This window comes from Thermobia domestica, chromosome 13, assembly GCF_964235325.1.
Source record: "Thermobia domestica chromosome 13, izTheDome1.hap1.1, whole genome shotgun sequence".
NCBI lineage: Eukaryota > Metazoa > Arthropoda > Insecta > Zygentoma > Lepismatidae > Thermobia > Thermobia domestica.
Genome location: NC_137466.1, coordinates 87,375,975 through 87,393,115, shown reverse-complemented (window position 1 = coordinate 87,393,115; position 17,141 = coordinate 87,375,975). Strand labels below are relative to the sequence as shown.

General features: G+C 35.6%; 1 protein-coding gene and 1 long non-coding RNA gene across 2 annotated transcripts in view; one reads left to right on the top strand and one right to left on the bottom strand.

The window, feature by feature from the left end:
• LOC145669230 (uncharacterized) overlaps positions 1-17,141 on the top strand; it is a 400,836-nt gene that overhangs the window by 142,401 nt on the left and 241,294 nt on the right. The gene's annotated exons all lie outside the window — the stretch shown is intronic.
• The window catches only part of LOC145669229 (uncharacterized), a 115,512-nt gene continuing 106,450 nt past the window's right edge, over positions 8,080-17,141 (bottom strand). Inside the window, exon 3 of the long non-coding RNA XR_014128170.1 lies at positions 8,080-8,402. This is a non-coding gene — a long non-coding RNA (uncharacterized LOC145669229). The remainder of the gene's footprint in view (positions 8,403-17,141) is intronic.

Genomic DNA, 17,141 nt, shown 5'->3' with positions numbered 1-17,141 from the left:
GTTTTTGAGTCAGATCATGTGGTAGCTAATCTTAATATTCATTACTCTCAAGAACGTAAACTGACCTTCATTGGATCTGACATTATCAGGATGCTTAATGTATCGGAATCTGAATTAACTTTCAGAAACAAAAGTGGAGCAAAAATACAGACATAAAAAAAGAAATAATTATTTAGCACAATAATACTATTTATAGCCTCCTTTCTTCAAATGGTTTAACACTGTTTAGGAGTGGGTTTAGTCACTGGCGATAACATGGCTCCTTACACGCCTGTCTTCTTCGACTTTTGTCAGAATATTATCCACTTTTTCTGTGGTCGGTCACCCACTGCGAGTAACATTTTGATCATCGAAATTTCCAGAACGAGACCGACTGAATCATGTTTTGGCTGTTGCTTTTGATAATATATCTTGCCTATAAACATCACAAATTTCTTCACGGGCCTGCATAGCATTTTCGCCTTTATCGAAATAAAATTGTAAAATGTAGCCCAGTTTTTTTTTCTTCGGAAAATTCACTCATTTTCACGGAAAAATATCTTACGACTGGTTATAAGAATTACAACACATATTGCATATCTAGTAGTTTCAACTGTCAGATGTCAAATGGCGTTAGGCTTAATCTGCTGCGACTAATATATCTGCGCGCATTTTCGCGGATCCCAAGAGTTTCAGATATCCTCTTATCTTATTGGCCGATACAGATAGGACATCAAGAATCATTACCTACATATAAATTAAACACAAACTTCTGTCGGTCTTCATAGCCGAGCGTACTAGCACAACATGCTAGTAATGAAAATTGCCTTTGGTGTGGGTTCAAACCCTGCCGAAGGATTTTTTTATTTTTTTAAATTTTCATTAGACTTTTTTTTTCATTAAAATAGAATTGAAAATAATACTCAAAAAAGTGATTTACCGATTATTTTTTTTAACTTCATAACACTTTTTTCATGAAAATAAGCTTGCAGTTTTACTATACGGATCCATAGTAAAAGTAGCAGTAGTAGTAGTAAAAGTAGTATTACTAGTGTAAACTCGCGAACGAGCGAATACTGAAACTCTTGGAATCGGTGTAAATGCTATCTGTGGTGAGATTTGGACACTAGCGCCATCTTGTGCCCAAAAGGCTCAATACTTTTAGACGACTTGATATTATTTTTCATATGCTGTTCTCGTATGTGTTTGAATTGCAAATCAGGATTTTTCTAAGAGATGTAGTGCGTTTTGTTTTGTAAAGTTGGCAAATTTAAGAGAAGGTTTGTTATCAGTTGTCTTTGGCCTTATTAGCATCCGGTGCTCACGTCATTTGGAATACAAACGGAAAAATTTAATCAAATCTGAAGAAGTAGTTGTTATCAATAACAGAATTTATTGCATTTTTTTCGAGTGTCATTAAGTTATAACAAATTCCTTAATTTACATTTTTCTTGCATTTCTAAGCACGACATTTTCATCGTATGAACTGGATATACTTTATAGAGTCTTTCTTAAATGGTTTATTCCCTCTCCCTCTTTTACATTTATTCGGAAATAAACAGGAAAATTTTGTGCCAACAAAGCTTGTATAACAAATCTCTCTCTCTCTCTCTCTCTCTCTCTCTCTCTCTCTCTCTCTCTCTCTGTATATATATATATATAAGGCTAGTTGGCACATTTTCCTGTTTATCTGTTTATCCCCAAATAAATTTACATTTGCGTGTGTTTTATTGTACATCCAGTAACATGTCGATACCTATCCACACTTCACAGCTCACGTGACCAATTAATAAAGTTCTAATTTCTTGACTAAAAAAATAGTAATCTTTTCAGATTCAAAGTGACCTCGTGCTAAATAATTATTTCTTTTAAGTTTGTATTTTTTGCCTCACTTTTGTTCCTGAGAATTAATTCAAATTCCTGTACGTTAAGCATCCTGTTAATGTGAAATTCCGTGATGAAGGTCAGTTAACTTTCTTGCGAGTAATGAATATTAATACATTTATTATGCATTTTTCATTCTCCTGCCAAGGTCTTTCAACTTTCAAGGTTTTCCTTGGAATTGACAAAATTATTCTAAAAGCTTTCAATATTTCTCTTTTAGTAAAAGCAAATAATTTTATGCGTGTCGCCACGTTTGGCCTAATCCTCGTTTCGCCTAACCAATTATCTGACACTTTTATGACAGAGAAATGATAAGACTTGTGTCCGCCATTTTAGGCGAAAAACAGATCCTCGTTTAGCCTAATCCTCGTTACGCCTAAAATGGCGGACAATAAGAAAAATCGTGTAAATTCAACTAGAGGAAAATTATATAAGAGAAAATTCCCTAGTATATAAAGAATTAAGAAATGCAAAATACGCGTATATAGATTAATATTATATTAATTATTTTCGAGGAGTTAGGATTACCAAAACTCCTTTATGTATTTACTTGGACCATGGATATATATACGAATATATATCAGTAGGTGAATAGCAAAACCGTTAAATTCACATTTTAAAATTTGTGACAAATCGAGAAAAACTGTTTAAACACGCCATAATTGTAAAATAACATTAGAAACTAGAGAACATTAAAAAATTAAGAATAATGTAAGTGTTGGTCTGTCGAAAGCTGTATAATCACACTAATCTGTGAATTGCGTTATTGAAGAAAATAGTTTGGAATTAACAGGTTTTGTGTATGTAAATGGAAATAACAGCTTTTGCATCTGGACGAAATGAAATGAAATGAAATCTTTGAGTTTTACCTCCCACGGTTATGCCGGGTAGGCTAAAGGAGACGGTGATTATGAGAGATGAGTGAAATGGTGGAATGAAGAAAGTGGGAGGAAACGGGAGAACCAAGAGAAAACCCACGAGCACGGTGTTTGTCCACCACAAAGTTCACTTGGCGGAGGCTGGGATCGAACCCGGGACCCCAAGCACCAGAGGTGAACGCTCTACCACCGAGCCACCGCGCCCCCCTTGCATCTGGTCGAGCGTCCACTTTTGTTGAGGCTCAAGATACAAAACCTATCAAAAAGAAAGGGAGTCAGAGTCAGAAATTAGGGATGGACAAAACCGGTTTTTATAAAAACCGGTTTCTATAAAAACCGAAACCCGAAAAACCGACATTTCGGTTTTCTCAAAAAACCGGTTCGGTTTTTCACCGAAATCGGTTTCGGTTTTCCCCAAAACCGGTTCGGTTTTCACCGAAATCGGTTTCGGTTTTCTCCAAAACCGGTTCGATTTTCACCGAAACCAGTTTCGGTGAAAACTTTTCGAAAAAACATAAAACTATTTCTGTGGAAATGGATTTGGTTTCCGGAGAACAACAAAACACCACTCTGGTCAGAAATAGAACAAATTTTGAAAAAAAAAACCGGAATCGGTTTTGAAGAAAACCGAAACCGTATCAGGTGAAAAACCGAACCGGGTTTGGAGAAAACCGAACCGGTTTTGAAGAAAACCGAAAAACCTTTTTTGTGCCCATCACTATCAGAAATCAGTATTATGCCTACTAAAATATTGGGGGGGGGGGAATGTCTTATCAACTATACATTGCACAAGATTGGCACAAATGAATATGGATACATAAATGCTACATTAATTTTGTTCTAAATTGAAAACAATGGATCGAAATGTGCAAAAAATTGAATTATGTAACCTCCTCTCCATCATCATCTACTAAATAGAAATCCATATCGTCGTCGTCCTCTGGTGCATCACCATTTTCTGTTTTCTATTCCTCAAAAACCTCTTTGTAAAACGTGAGCTTTCAGCTGCTTTCAATCGTCAAACCCTTCGTAATTACAAGCGGGCTTAATTATACCTATCCGTATACATTTCTAAACTGAATGACTATATTTTGGAAGAGTTTGTAACCTTTTTTGGACTAACATAGGGTGAATATTAGACAATTATCCCAATATATGAATTTGAAATATAGCAAAACAAAATGTGCAAATGTTGAGTTTGAGCAAAACAGTGGCAGAAAGAGAATCAGAAATGGTAAATAAGTGGCAAATTTTTTTAACATGTTGTACCAGAAGTATGTTATAATTTTGAATGATAATTGACACGAGACATTTTAAGAAAGAGGTTCTGCTGAAGCTGAAGAGACCGTTTACAGAAGAACCTAATCCAAAATTGTTCTGTTCAAAGTAAAGAGTTACCCTGAAATACAAAACAAACGACTTTTAACCATAGATAGTCCACTCACCTTGTCTTTTTGGCTACATGTCGTTTCCAGTTTTTCATGTGTCTTGTACGTTTTCTAGACAATTATGGTTGACAATTATAGTTGATTTTAGTTTAGCGTTCCTTTCAGCAGCGAGGCTATATGAGAGTGGACCTACTGATTAACATGGATTCCAAACCACATGAACTCCCGCCGGGAATCGAACCCGGGTCTCCCAAGCCAAAGGCGTGTACGCTAACCGCTTACCCACGGAGTAGCTCCTAGACAATTTTGGTGTTGTCTGATAACAAAATTATGATCATCTTTGCTTAGAGTATCATTTTCTTTCGATTTTGCGTGCATTTGTCTAGTAATTATTAAAGAAAAGCAAATAAGCACAGAAACGTTTCACGAAAAGATAGGTTAAGACGTATAGTGTCTCCATTTTCAGTCCAGGGTGCGCGGTGGCTCAGTAGTAGAGCTTCACCTCTGGTGCTTGGGGTCCCTGGTTCGATCCCAGCTCGCGGCATGTGGACTTTGTGGTGGACAAACACCGTGCTCGTGGGTTTTCTTGGGGTTCTCCCGTTTCCTCCCACTTTCTTCATTCCACCATTTCATTCATTTCTCATCATTACCGTCTCCTTTAGCCTAACCGGCATAACCGTGGGACATAAAACTAAAGATTTCATTTTTTTTTTTCAATTTTCAGTCCAAAAATTAAAAAAAATAATGAAAGCACACACTTTAAATTCTGCCAAATAAAATTTCGAGTGATTTACGAAGAGTTGCAACAAATATTCAGATTACTAAACTAATCCTATACAGTACGAAACCTCAAATTGTTTGAAATATGGAATTAACTGGGTTTGATTCTGCTTTTCTCATTAGGTTATTTGCATGTTTGGGATTTAACAGTTTATGAAACTGAATATGGAAGAGGGATTTAACTGGTTTTGCATTTGTATTTCTCAGTTCTTCACATAGTAGGGATTTTTTTTTCGAAAAATTTCCCTCCAGTTTTATCTCCACGATTTCTTTATAGTCCACCATTTTAGACAAAACGAGGATTAGGCCAAACGAGTATCCTTATTTCACCTAAAATGGCGGACTTAAAGCTTATCTTTTATCTGTCATATAAGTATCAGATAATTGGTTAGGCGAAACGAGGATTAGGCCAAACGATGCAAGATCAATGTTATGATTTTATGAAGTGCAAAACAAATTGCACAACAGCGGTGATTATTTCGCCTTCAAAATTAATGAGAGAAGCCATGAGCATTGTTACTGAAAATCAGAAGTACTGTACATCATGTTCATGTTATAGGTTCGCAATTCGCTAAGTACTGTGAAATCTGTCTTTAACAGCCTGTTGGCTTAATTACCCATTTTCCAAGAAATGTCATTTTCAACTGCTCTGCTCGGTGTTCCACAACAATATGAAGAGTACACGGAATAAAGGGGATCATTGCAATTATTGAGAAAAAGTCGATATGGACACTACCTGTTGTTGGTGCTTGTTTGTACTTCTAAATGCAGTATGAATATTTTATATATATATATATATATATATATATATATATATATATATATATATATATATATATAACTGACTCTTTGCAGAGAAACTTACACAAGAAAAACATCTATACGAGGAAACAAGCATTTTAAATTGTTTCTCTTGACAAAAATGTAAAATATCCATTATTTCCTTCTTTCCCTATACCCTTCATATGTCTTACAACTCCATTTTTTTCGTTTATTAAATGTGTTTATAAAATGGAGTACTGTACTTCATTCAATATTGTAATCTCAATCAATTTTTTATAGTTTTGTGCTTTTTCTTCAATCAATAGATATAAACCCGTAGCCATCCCAAAAGTGTAGGGGGGCGGTAGAATTTAGGAGGCCCGATCCAAACATCATATGGTTTATTTGCAAGCCTACCGTGAAAATTTTAGGGTCCGAGTAAAAATCTAGGGGGGTGCGGCTTCGCGTGCGCCACGTGGGTACGGGCGTGAATAGACATACATTATAAATAAGTGTGTGATTTGTGTGATAGTGTGGTCTGCTGTACTCAATATACAATATTTTGTTCAATTGAGTGGCACTGAAGCACCTTGTGGTCAGAACTTCTGATTTTAGAAAGTTGAATGTATTGAATTATAATAGAGTAAGTGCTTTTTAGTCATTGCAGAGGTGCTACACAATGTTGGGGCTATGAAAATGTGATTTTCGTCTTCGTAACGGTATTTTTCTTTATCCGACTAGGGTCTAGTCCAGCGGTGATAGGTTAACAGGAAGTCTGTAATTTCAATATTTTGACCACTTGGAAATGGAATAATCCAAAGATACATTAAAATAAGGCAATTATTTAATCGATAAAGACTCAATATTGTAAGCAGAAGTGGTTTTTTTATCCGTTCCGATTTCAATAGGGGGATGCGTGACAAGATAGGACTTAGTCTTTGGATGTTAAATCTATATTTTAAAAAAATACTCGTTATCCTTACAGATTTTTGCTCTATGAAAATCCAATATTAAAACTGAAAGTGATAAATTTCTATAACTTTCGGTTTCAATAGAGGTATTAGAGCCGAGATTTAATATATTTTAAGGCAATAAATTGATATATTAAAGAAAACAGTTTCTTAATGGCTATTACCGCTTTTCCTCTATCATGAGCCACATTGAAAGTAAAAGTAATGGATGTATACCACTGCGTTTGAAATAGGTCAATACTGATTTTGGAGTCTAATTAAAATTTTAAGAAAACAAACAGTTTCTTCTTACTTGCTTCTGTTTTGATCTTTGAGGATCAATATTGGAACCAGAAGATTGTGTAGATTTCAACCACTTGTAGTGCACCACTGATCGCATTCCACTATCTTCATATTTGAGCTGCTAGAGGGAAGACAATCAGGGCCGTAACTTTTGGAGGAGCAGAAGGCAACTGCCCTCCCAGGGAAGCTCCCAGCCATTCGAGGGGGGGCCACCTTAAGACAAAATTTTGTTACTCCACATACGATACGAACATGAAATTATAAATAAAGCATCAAACAGGTTCACTACATTACATAAAGAAAACAGCACACAGAAGATTAATAAAAATGAGTCGTGGGCTCATTTCAGTAAAAAATGTCTACTCTTAGGGGCTCTAGAAATAATATTTATTCGTATGGCTTTGAGATTTGTCACTGTTGTTCCCTTAATTAAGTTGTCATGTATGGAACGAACCCAGGGGTGTAACTAACGACCCCACAGACCTTGCCGTGCGGGAGGGCCCACAGGCTGCGGGGGCCAACAAAAAGTACGATAAAGATGGAAAGAAAGGACCTATTTTCGAATTGTGCGGGAGGGCCTATGCGATCTTACTTTTATGGGGCCCAAATATTAATGCTTGCGAACCCAGAAAAAAATCTAAATTACTGCGCTGAAGACAATGGTAGGTGACACTCCCGATTAAATTGAGTTATTAAGTGGAATGGGTTCGGATCGGATCACAGAACAGTATGTACGTAGCTCGATTTTCTAAATGTGCCTGCAGATGGCAGGGAAGGCTTGTTGGATATGTGCCATTGCATTGTATTGCGTGAAAATGTTGAATTTTCTTTTCCAGTTTCCTCGAAAGTTACAAAAATGTGATTTAGCATTGTCTCTCTCCGAGCCGCTCATTGATTGTTATGTTGTCATTTCAGAGTATTAGATTGTTATTGTTTCATTTGTTCTCCTTTATTTATTTTATATGTTTATGTTTCTGAATGTTCAATATTGTTTTATGTTAATGAATCTGTGATTTTGGTTATTTATCTTTTCGACCTTAACTAAAACTGTATTATGAAATATGTTGCTAAAGAAAAGAAAGAAAGAAAAGAGAACTATCGATATAAAATATGTTTTTCCATTCTTCGAAACAAATCACACAAAGTGTTTGAAGTACAAACATTTATTTTTTGTATAAACATTTATTTTAACAATGTTTTAATCAAAGCTGTCAACGCACGTTTTTCTGAATTTACCATATAAAGCTAGCTGGAAAGGCTACATGTAGATGGTGTTCTCAATGGAGGATCTAGGCCAGGGCCGGGGGCCTATGCCCCCCCCCCAGTTTTTTCAGTGACAAAATAGTTTAAGCTATTATTTACCTATTTTTGAAAGTTTATTTATACCTATCATAGTCTGGATACAGGCTGTCCCCCAGTTTTTACTTTCTAGATCCGCCACTGGGTGTTCTGCATTCCACATACCTCCGTTTGCTAATCTGAAATGTAATAAAAGCTATTGAATGTTTATACGTAAATATTTAAGTAATACAATCATAATCATAAAAAAGAATTAATAGTAATAATAATAACAATAATAATATAGTAAAGCTAAGTATAGATGTTAAAATAATAATTCAAAATTGAGATATTATGACGAATGTTAATTTCGATAATTTCCATTGCCATTATTGGAGAATATTTTCTAGTACATAAAATCTGCTTCCCTATTGACGTATTATTATGCCGTTGGTATATACATTAAGCGTTGCTGCGGAAGATAACCCATAAGTAATTTATTCAAGAATGAGTAATAATAACATGAATACAGGCTACTGAGGAATAACCAAGATAATTGTGATTATGCTTACCAGTCGTTCTTTCAGAAAAAAAATTTCCTGGGGCACACGTAGTATTCCTGGGAGCACAGCTAATACTATTTTATTTATTATTATTATTATATTATAGATGTATTCTTTTGGTCATGTCCGAGGGGGCACCCTCAGAGCTCCGGAGGATAAGTTCCCCCCCCCCCCAAAAAAAAACATGTCTGGAAGAAACACTGATGCTTACAATCTAGCTAAATATTTAAAAACCACAAAATATGACCATAAATTATTCTTATACTAAGAAATCCTAATCACTAGTACCTAATGATATTAGGTTGCCGTAAGCTTCACTTTTTTTTTTTTTTTTTTTTTTTTTTTTACCAATAACTATTCTACTACTACAAAGAAGAAACACAAGTCTTGCAATATACTGGTACACTACAATCGTTGTATTTATTACAATACAATGAAAAGTAGATCAATATTAAAAGTATAGCCCTCGTATTGGGCTGTACGCAGCCACCTTCCTGTCAGTTCCTTGATTCCATTCGATGCCACATCTTGTCCTTAGAGGTAAGTCACTGTTCTATCTAATCACCATGATTACAAGAAGTGTCAAATGGACCGAAAAAGGTAATGACCTATACGACAAGAATATATGGTGGGTGTGGCATCAGTTCCATAACAGCAAGTTTTTGATTTTATTGAGTTTTTCGAGTCGAGTGTGGTTTTGCGTAATCCTGTTGCAGCAGGGGGCGCTTTCGGCGCACTAGTGGTGGATTTTTTTTAAGCTTATTGAAGCATATAGGTCTATCCGCTTCAGCTCTTTGGAATAAAAGTAGGAATTGATGGAACGACCGATATTTACAAACTTCAAGAGAATTATCCCTCGTAGTCTCACCACACTCAGGGCATGACTTTTTTCTCGAATCGGCCCTGTTTGACTACCGGATCTGGAAGTTGGTTTTTGCTCAACTACTGTTTGCACCTTCGGAGTTAGGAAAAGCAACCACTTTTTATTGCACGTGACGGCACGTTTTAGGGAATGCACTTTACGAGAATTTTGTAGCAGTTGTCGGTACACATCCACTATCCTCTGGGCCTAAGCTGAGGTCAACTCATGTGGCACATTGCAGCAGCTTCCGTTGGTTTTCTTGAGTTCGTGAAGGTGACAGTAGTGTATTAAGACATGCCAAGTTGGTTTGACAATGGTCGTGTGCTGGTGGATGGATTATCCTCAATGGCGTGTCGTATGACCTCTGAAATGTTAGCCTGGGACTACTGGACCTTGGCTGATCTTCGACACTTTTACAACCTTCACGGAATATCTGGAAGTAACGAGTTGCTTTGCTGTGATTCACTGCATCTTCTCCTTTCGGGTGACAAATATTTTGAGTTGCTGCCGCAGAGTTATGCCCAAATTCGATCTCATAGAGTAACAGTTCACGTATCAGACGTTGTTGAGCATCATCGTCACTGTCACTAAAGACCGACTGACAATTTTGACGAAGTGACTTCCGTGTTAAATAGTCCGTTTGTGTATACACTCTTGTGCAAGTGTGGCCACCTGTGCAATAAACCTTGTGCAAATTTGGTCGTATACTTACGGTCGATCACATGGCATACACGGGCTTGCTGTTTGGGTTGTGGATATATTGTAAGACTATGATTGATTCTTGTAGTATTGAAATCTAAACTGCTATGCTAGTTAATACATCCATTCTAATACTGTTAATTACTCCTATTGCTATGAAATATTTACTGAATTTCTATTATTATGCTTCAACATAATTCTTATACAAATACAAAAAATTGAAACTTACAATTTTATGATACATGTATACTTACCTTCAAACATGCATTGTAGACGTACATTGGTGTCTGTACACCGTGACTTGTATAAGTTATTGCATCGTGACTTACAACGAAACGGGTATGTTAATCGTTTACAATAAATGGGTATGTTATTTGTTACACGTGGGTCGAAATAGACTGTGCAATGTGATACCATAATGCTTCTAGTCTAGCGTACATCCCCATTGATGAACCTCTATTCTCTGGGGCTTATTGGTTTCTCGCGACTCAAGGTTGGGCCAAACTGCTACACGAGAACGCTCAAATCGACCATGCAGATATATCCTTAATTTCAATAAACGTTGCACAAACTGACAGTTTGATTAGTCACCTGCGGCGAATTCAAGCCGATTCAAAACTGCTACAGTGAGCTTCAGGAATGAGGTTTACGACGGGGAGGTAGCACATACATCCACTTTTAGTAAAGTGATAATAGTTTGCAAAGTGGACTTTTCTTGAGATTCTGAATCCATATCAGGAAACCATTTCTCATTACCTTGTACCAGTTATGGCCCAGAAAAGTACCTACTGACGTATTATATGGATTTAAATCTTACTTCTGAACGCAGTAAACTAGAGTTTAGCATAACTTTCAGCAGCAAAGCTATATGAGACGTGGACCTATTGTTTAATGTGCAATCGTAACCACTAGAGCTCTTGTCGAGGATTGAACCCGGTTCTGCCATCTTAAAAGCGCGTAGGCTAACCGTTTAGCCTCTATGCAGCTCACAGTAGACTAAATAAGCTCTGCTAAAGTCGGTAAAGTGGATCACGTGATTGTATGTGTGGGATATTCGGGAAACATTTTGCAGTAAAACAAGCTCCATATTCTTTTATTATAGGCATTCAACATTAATTTGCAACTATGCAAGTTACATAAAAGTTTAGGAGAGTTATAGATTTTAAACGAGATATGGATAGCTATTGTTAAAGCCACGTTACCTGTGAATATATTAACGGATTGACTTCATTAATAAACTCGGGTGAGACAATTGCTCTAGTTAACAATTAGTAACACACACACACACACACATATATTTATATATATATATATATATATATATATATATATATATATATATATATATATATATATATATATATATATATGCCACTTCCGATTACAATACAGGGCTTAGTGCTGAGATCAAGCTATTGCTGGAGCGATAACTTCCTATCGGGAAACAGTTTCTTTCTTTCTATTACCGCGGCAGCGTTATGGAAGTCAATTTGAAACCGGAAGCTGGCGCAGATCTCAAGCACTTTCGATTTGCGGAACTGGTAGTGATAAGAACAGACAAACAAATTATTCTTGAGACTATAAATTCATATTTTAAAAAGCCGTTTCTCGATATCTCTTATGCTTTTACATTAGAGCGATCAATATTGATACCAGAAGTGTTAGATTCCTACTACTTCCGGTGTAAGAACAGAGATAGAACTTATACTTGGAACGTTGAATTCATATCAAAAATTTATTCATAGCTTCTTTCTTTTAGGGGTTTTCCTCTAATGCATGTCGACAGATAGACGAATGGACATGCCTTATAAGACCTTTCACACTGACGAGTATGTTGTGCATAGTTTGAAAGTCTAATAATGTTGAACACGGCAGAGTTCTCTTAACTTTCTAAAAATAATCCAAATATACTGTAAGACATATATTTTTTTTTCTAGGTTGCAGAAAGTAAATTAAATTGTTTCGTGTGTTTTTTTTTTTAATGCATTCTTACTCCAAAGGAAATTGGAGTGTGCCACCATATCGATGAGATCAAAGCTAATAAACGCAGATGAAGCTTCTTTAATGAAAAACAAAAGTAGTGAACTTCTCAAGTGTAAACTAAAACACTCCTGCGTCTACAGCGCTCTATTCCACCTTCATTTATTTTTCATTAAAAGTTTCTTGCACGAAGACTTTTTTTTTTTTTTTTTTTTTTTTTTTAGAAAAACGAGCACAGAGAACCAAGTAAAATTAAATAATGAAAGGTCTTTTTATTTATTCTAAAAACAAAGTATACACTGAACACCATATAGTAGTTGACATAACTGTTGAATTTTTCATTAATATGAAGAAAATTAGCTTGAGCATAGATAAAGTCAAAAGTACACATATATGGATGAAATACAACTATTTTAGTTAGATCTTTCCTTATTTAAACTAATGTATGTGTAAATAGGAACATTATTTAGAGGGAGAAATTGGTCCCCACCCCTTTTGAATTTGATACGGCTAGCAGAATGATCTCCTTGATTTCGTTCGTATGTAGTGTGAAAATTATTAACTACTGTAGATGTAGCTATAATATGAAAGGTACAGCATGAAAAGAAAAATTCCCCAAGTATCAGTTCAGATATTGTGAAAGGCCTTAGTACATCAATTTCACTGCCCAATGGAATCGCTAGGTGAGGAACGTATAAATTGCGTCTTCATGCAAGAGGTCAGTATTCGCTGTACAAAGACACTTCTGTGTACGATTTCATAAGAAAGACAAGTGAAAACAGAATACGTTTTCGATATTCCAAATTTACAGCAACTGAATATGTCTGTTAGAAGGAATCCACAAGATCGCCTGTTTTGACGATCGGTGTCGGATTAGATGGGCCTCTCAGGTCCAGGTCGCATAAGCTGACCCCTTGTGACTTTTTTCTTTGGGATTTATTCAAAAATGAAGATTAAGAATATATATGATTAAGAAAACTCTTTTAGATATAGAGGTTAGTTGAGAATATATTGTATAAACAGTTACATACAGACGGCAAGATGTAGTCCTCCAGCTTGTGAGTTTGTCGTGAGGCGAACAACCTCATCATATAAAAAAGATACTTGTTTAGAAACATTTACAGAAGCTTTGGACCAGGACAGATAGCTTGGCACAAACTCAGCAAAATAAAATGGACATCAGATTTGGAACATTGAATACATGGAAGTCTTTATAGGACAGGCGTATTAAAATCCGTAACAAGTTAGAGAAATATAGGATGGTCCTGATAGGAGTTCAGAAACTTAGATGGGAAGAAAAAGGAGTGGTGCAGAACGGAAGATTTAATTCTTTTATGTAAAAAACAATTATAATTAAAACAGGCTAATTCGGCCATTTTGGCACGAGCCATCTTAATACATAATTTTATTTCAAACAATTTTCATTTAAAACAACATTAGTGAAACAGTCCCCAGGGCTCTAAGGCCGAGACTTCCTTTATATATAAATCTTCCGTAAGGGAGGTAACTGGAACTGGATATTATTCTGAGGACTCTCTTGTATGTTCATTCTTTTTTTTTTTTTTTTGGAAGAGTCTATGCTTAAGTTAATGTGTACTCTTGTTTGTTTGGTATGATCTCTTTTAGTAATAGAACCACTATTTCATAAATACACTAATGTCAGATAACAAAAGTTATCTGACAGAAACAACTATTTTATCAGTAAGTTTATGTTTGGCAGTTGTAAGGTCGCTCTAAGTCAAAACTCTACATTTAAGAAACGTAAATAATTGATTCTAATCTTCCATATAATTTGGTGCATATGCTCCCGCATCGTCCTCACCCACCTCCTTCTTCCTTCTTTTCTCCCTCTTTGGTTTGCTGTTCAACCACATTTTTCAAGCTTCTTTCTTTTACTCATGCCTCTCATGTTTCTTGTTGTAACCATAGTATTCTGTCCTGTCTTTCCTCTTTGTATCACTTTGTTTAGTTCAGACCTCCTGGCTTTTCGATGGACTTGATATCAATAAACTTGTTCTGCATGATGCCATCTATTGAGTGATATATGTATTAACCAGTGATGCCAACCTGAAACTTTAAACACTCCCATCTTGAAAAACAGAAATTCTCATTTTACTCTTGAATTTCCCACGTTACACTAATTACAAAAATAAATAAATAAATAAAAATTTATAAAAACATGAAAATGGAGCTACTCAATGGCACTAATTTTCTTGAATATATGAGTTATTTATCCGTAAGCTTCGATCTGCTACATTTAGGAATGATTTAGGAATAACAATTTTCCTTATTTGAAAGAAAGAATTTAAAATGTTTACGAAAATAAGTACATTTTGTTGTCAGAATTTAGTGTTGCCAACACGTCTTTGAGCCGTCATCTTCTGCACATCGTAATTATAATAGAAAAACTTTATTCTCCACTGAAGAATCTCAAGTCAATTCATGTGGGATGTTTCCGTAGTTGGTTGTGTCTCGTTTCCTTTTTTTTTTTTACTTTCTTCCGTTAATTTCATTTTTCTCCTAAATTCCAGGGCAAAATTTACGTTCCCTGATGTATTTTTTTAGGATCCCGAATCATTGTACAGTACAAAATCACTTCTGTACTAGCATACCTTTTTTTCGGTAACAAAATTCGACACTTAAGACTGGTTTCTACCTTATTGAAAACTCCGTTTACTTATCAACCACAGAATTTTATTGGCATTGGTTACATATGGAAAAGGAAAATTTCGAGGAAAATTTCCATTACCCTTTTTCGAGAAATTAACGTCAAAAAAATTCCACAAAATGGGATTTTCCCCAAGGTTTGGGATCACTGGTAATAACATTGGACATTCTTTTCGTTGAACACAAACTAAAAGTTAAGAGTAAATGATAACACATTAATTATGTACTGCCATCTTGCTAAAGTGCTGCCAAAATGTCTTGATCCATGGCAGAAGTGCGAATTAAACCTTACACCCTCGACACACCCTCACGTTGAGCCAATAATGGTTCAGATGTTGTTAAGTTAGAGAGCGGATGACGAAAGGGAGTGGAATTTCTTCAGCCAATAGGAGCGCTTGGAACGGGAGACTAAGTGTCAAGTCAATGTGGTACATCTGTAATGAGTGTATCTTTTTCATCTTAATAGATAGCAAGGTTCTCTGACAGCATCAATTTTTTAGGTTTACAAACAAATTCATTTTCCATGGTTTTATCGAAAACTACAAACGCACCCGTATGATTTTGTTCAGATTAATGAGACCTATCAATTGGTATACACTTAGTTCTGATGATTGAACATTTTGTTCTTTATTAAACGCGAATAATATTAAAGAAAATAAATAGTTTCAATTTGCACTGTGTTGTTTATAGTATTATTCTATTATATTAGGCCTTGTTTCCATTTTGTACTAAAACACAATAATACGCTGAGCAAGGCTATGTGATAAAATGTAACAAAACACACAATCACGTAACAGTTTCGACACAATAACTGTGTCTTCATCAGACTTCCACTCCTTCTGACTGTTTGGGAGTTGGTCACATCTTATACACTCTCCGGAGATCAACTTTTAATTAGTCTCCGACTCTTCATTAAAAAGTAGCACTTGTGTAGTTTCCACTTTCGCTTTTTAGCTGCACACGTGTTCAATTAAAAGATTACTTTTTTCGCTGGATACATTCTGTCTTTAATTATCCTTATTTTTCTTATTAGTTTGTTCTCTTCCTTTCTTCTTCCTTTTCATTTTTCTTCTTTAAGCAGAATCTTCTCCCACTCTTTATTTATCGAGAATCCTGCATTCCAATTCATCACCTTGTCTCCTGCCTTCATAATCTCCCTGGCCTCTTTCTATTTTCTCACCACCAAAGTTCTCTTCTCTACTTCTATGACCTTTGCTCTTTCCCTCCCTATTCCGTGGTTTGTCTCTTTCTGATGTTTATATATCGCATTGTTGTCCCTTTTTAATCTTATATCATCCTTGTGCTGTTTTATCCTTTCTTCCATCTTCTTCTTTGTTTGTCCTATGTAAATTTTGCTACACTCCGCATCCTACTTTATATATTACCCCGTTTTCGTCTTTGTCCGCTAATGCTTTTCTCTTGGTTTTCCTGACCAGTTCAATTATTCTGCTTCCTCCTTTCCTATACGTCCTTATTCCTGCTTTCGGAAAGCAGGAAAGTTGCCTAGGATGAAAGGATTTCCAAAAATCCACAAAGAAGTAGTGAAGTTGAGGCCAGTGCTTAACTTCAGGAATAATATGTTAGAACTGTTAGAGAAAAAGCTTAAGAGAATAGCCGAGGGAGTGAGAAAAGGGCAGGAAAGTAGGAGAGTAAAGAATGCGCAAGAGGTTAAGAATATGATAGATAGATTAGGAAGAAGAAAGGAGAGCACAGTGTTATTTAGCTTGGATGTTAAGAGTATGTTCCCGAGCCTTAAGAGAAAAGAAATACTGAGAATAATAGAACAGGAAATGGGTGAAAAGAGAATAGAAAATTGAGACAGTAAGAAGTTAAGAAAAGAATTAGAGGCATTGTGGGAGAATGGATACTGTATAATCAGAGACAGGATTGTTAAAATGAAGGAAGGACTTAATATAGAATCGTGTTCGAGTCCAGTACTATCAGATATAATAATGAATAGATGGAAGAAAGAGATGATAGAAAGAGGAGGAGAAAACTGCTTCTTTTTTGCCGTTATGTAGATGATTGTTTAGGACTATGGAAGGAAACGAAAAGGCAGCTGGAGAATTTCATAAGAGACGTGGAAGATGAAAAGAAACGGATTAGACTAGAGAATGAAATAGAAGTAGATAAGGAGATAAACTATTTAGATATGAAAATAAAGAAGT